This window comes from Quercus lobata, chromosome 4, assembly GCF_001633185.2.
Source record: "Quercus lobata isolate SW786 chromosome 4, ValleyOak3.0 Primary Assembly, whole genome shotgun sequence".
In the NCBI taxonomy this organism is placed as follows: domain Eukaryota; kingdom Viridiplantae; phylum Streptophyta; class Magnoliopsida; order Fagales; family Fagaceae; genus Quercus; species Quercus lobata.
The window spans coordinates 3,872,169-3,875,939 of NC_044907.1; positions in this window are offsets into that span (position 1 = coordinate 3,872,169).

The window sequence follows — 3,771 nt, forward strand, 5'->3', positions numbered from 1 at the left end:
CTGAAAAGAAAAATCAAGAATTGATTTTCTTTGAGAATTCTTCAAGAAACAAGAATTTGGATTCTGTGTGACAATCAAGATGTAATTCACAATCTTGATGAGATCACAAAGAAAATAGTAAATTGGAAATGGAATAACCCTAGGATCAGAAAAAAAAAAATTGAATTGAAACCCTAAGATTGAAGATTTCAATTTCAATTATCAACGGAAGAACAAAACAAGATTTCAACACACTAAAGAAATTGAAACCACAAAGATGATGAACTTAATGCAAGAATCAACAGAAATACAACAAGTAAATTTCTAGTTGATCTGAAAGAAGCACTAAGAAATCAAAGAAGAACGTAATTGAACTAGGAAATTTCAGAATACCATACTTGAATGATCTCTGAACTAGTTCAAGCTCTGATACCATGTTGAATTCCATACAAGCTTTGAAGATACATCAATGGTGGAATGAAAACTCAGAGAGAGAGAGAAAAGAATGATGTCAAACTTGTATATTGAATTAATTGATAAGTTTACAATGCTCTGTTCTTTATATAGTGAGAACAGAGACGGGAAAGCTGAGAGCTGAGTAACAGAAAAATAACTGCCTAACCAATCCAAACTGTACACGTGGAATAAGAGATAACAAACTCATTAACTTGTATACAAAACAACAACCGTTTATGGTTATGGCTATCTAAACTAAACTACTGTAGTTTAGCTCTATATTTACAAAACTACAATGCTTTGTAATACAAACACTGATATCTATATCCTATAACAAACTCAATACAGCCTAAGCCAAAAACCATTGGATAGGTATTCTTTAGACAGAAGAGAGTACAGTCTTCACCTTTAGTGAAAATTTTGCTGATTTGACAGTAATTCTAACTTGTGCTGCTTGCCTGCTTCTATTGTGTTTGATTGGGAGAATGAAGGAGGAAGGAAGAGAGGTTTGATTAATATCCAAGAGTAAAAGTTAACATGAAGTTGCATTAAATTAAAGTATTCCCTACCAATTCAATCTTATATATATATATATATATATATAAAAGTATTCTCTACCAAATGCAAATAGCTTCGGTCTACCGCATGGATGGATTATCCTCAAATGAGAATGAAAAACATTCTTAAATAAACCAAATGGACCAAAGTAGACAGTAATGGACCAAAGGGACCAAAGTGGATCGAGTTAGATTGAGATGAACCAAATGGACAGAGGTGCACCGAATGGACCAAAGTGGACTGCACAGATCAAAGGGGCCGAAGTCGACCGATTTAGATCAAAATCGACCAAATGGACAGAAGTGGATGGAATGGACCAAGGTGGACTGAAACGGACCAAAGTCACTTAAGTGGACAGATCTAGATCGAAATAGACCAAATGAATAGAAGTGGACTAAATGGACTGAAATGGACCAGAAGGATTGAGTTGGACTGAAGTGAACTGTATAGACCAAAATGGACCGAAGGGACTGAATTGGTTAGCAGTGGAACAAATGGGCCTACTTGGACTGCACTGGACAAAAATGGACTGAAATGTTGTTTTTATTGATTTGGAGTACCACGCCAATTGTAGTTTGTGATTAGCTAAAAATTCCCATAGAATGGAGGATTTTCTTCATCAAAACCATGATTTCTAAATTTATACAAAACAAAGAATTAGAAAGTGTGATGTGTTGAGTTAGTGGAAGCTCTAACACTAGATTATTGAACAAAAAACTGAACAATGAGCTTTTCTTTAAAACTTGACTCTTTAAATTACAACACTTTACAAGCACTGATGCTTAACTCACTAACATCAAACGGCAAAGCTACTCTAGCACACTTTGCTTTTACAAGACACACACCAACTCTTTGGACATCTATTTACTGACACTATATAATTGCCATCTATGGCACACACTTCACCCCCTCATACAACTTTACACATCTCTCACTTGATGCTTTATGACACTCTTCACTTCACAAGTCTCTCACTAGTCTCATACACACCTTACTAATCTCACACACTACTTCGCTTACCACCACATCTATTTATACTAGGTGTATGGTGGTTAGGAAACCAACTTGAAGCTTCTAGCATCTTCCTTTTTATTGGCATTAAATGAATGCCATTCTCCAACCTTCTAGACTATTCTATAAACATGTGGTTGAGTTTTACTTCTACATAAAAGTCTCTAGAGAACTAAAGAGAGACATCTCATAGAGAAACCAGGAATGCAAGAGAATGTTCTAAAGAATGTGTGAGATGTTCTAGGAGTTTCTAGAAGTTTCTAGAGACAAGAGAGTTAGTGTTGATTTCTAACATTATGTTCTCAATTTTTTACAAAAGAAAAGGAAATATGTTCACCTCATTTTACATATTAAACATTGAAATTCTTTCTTCCATCTGATAACCAGAAATTGTCTCAAAATTTAATTTAAAAAAATAAAAGAAAAAAAAGCTAGAAAAACTAGAAGATGGAGACATCGAATTCAATTACCAATTTAGAGTTTTACTGCTGGCAGATATTTTTCTAGAATTTTGGTTGTTTTGCTCTGTTTGGTTGGTAGAGTTAATTTAGTTTCGAGGTAAGGTTCCCAACATAAGATTTTATTCTATACATTTGGTTGTTTTGCTGCCGATCCAGATTTCCATGCAACAGGGCCCATTTATGGTGCAGATTACTTGTCCTCATTGTCATGGAGAACGGGAAATTGTGCTGGTATGTTGCATTTATCTGAATTTTCTCGCAATCATTAACGTAAATCTGAAAGTAATCATTTGAATTGCACTTAGAAAAAAAATCATCAATTTAATTGTTTCTCACTTTTGTGTGGATGTTTCATAATGTCTCTTTGGAAAATACAGAACTAATCTATGTCTAGTGCAAACAACTATTGAAGCAAGAATCCAATTGTAAACAACAGTAACAGAGAAACCGAGAAGAAGAAAAGGATGGAGATGAAGAAGAAGAGTGAGAGAGAGAGAGAGAGAGAAAAGATTGTAAAACTGAGAATACAAACGTATTTATAGTACAAAGCCCAAGCTTAACTATATAACAACCAATCCACATTATACGGATCTAATCCGTGATTCAAGGAGCTAAGCTCGACAGATTTTCGCGCCAAGTCTAACAGTTTCTGAGTTCACAGAGAACGCCACCGTTTTAAGACTCAATTTCTAACACATATGACATAAGCAATACAGTGTGTTCTGATAAATACGTTCTAGTGAGAAACGGTGCGTTTTGCTTCTTAATTCAAATTCTGACGGTAATTCCCAAATTCTATCTTCAACCTCAGGCGCTGCAATCCCTAAAACCAGCCTCTTCGTGCTTTGCTCTGGAGCGTTTATCTTCCAATACTGATATTTGATTCTGAATTTTTTCTTTTTTGATAAGTAAGATTTATCTCTAATTTGTAGAACACACATTGGCATGATTGTTTCTTTAATTATAGAATGAAGAACTGCTCTAAAAATTTAAAGAGGGAAAATCTACTTGTATGGATCACTGTAATGTTATTGTAAGGCTGAATTTATTCAATCATCTAATTGGCTTTATTCCGTGCCAAATTTGCTTGTAATTCAGCATTTAGTAACCCTATATTTAGGTGGGTTTGATGTAAGGGTAGTGAGTGAGATAGAGTGAAGATTGCTCAAGAGTGTGCAAGACAACAGAGACTCGCGGCTGGGCCTCGCGGGTGACTCGCGGCTGCAAGCCGCCAGACGCAGCACACGTGCCAAGCATGCTGGAAGGTGAACAGTCATGCAAGCTGGAGCACTACAGGACAAAACAG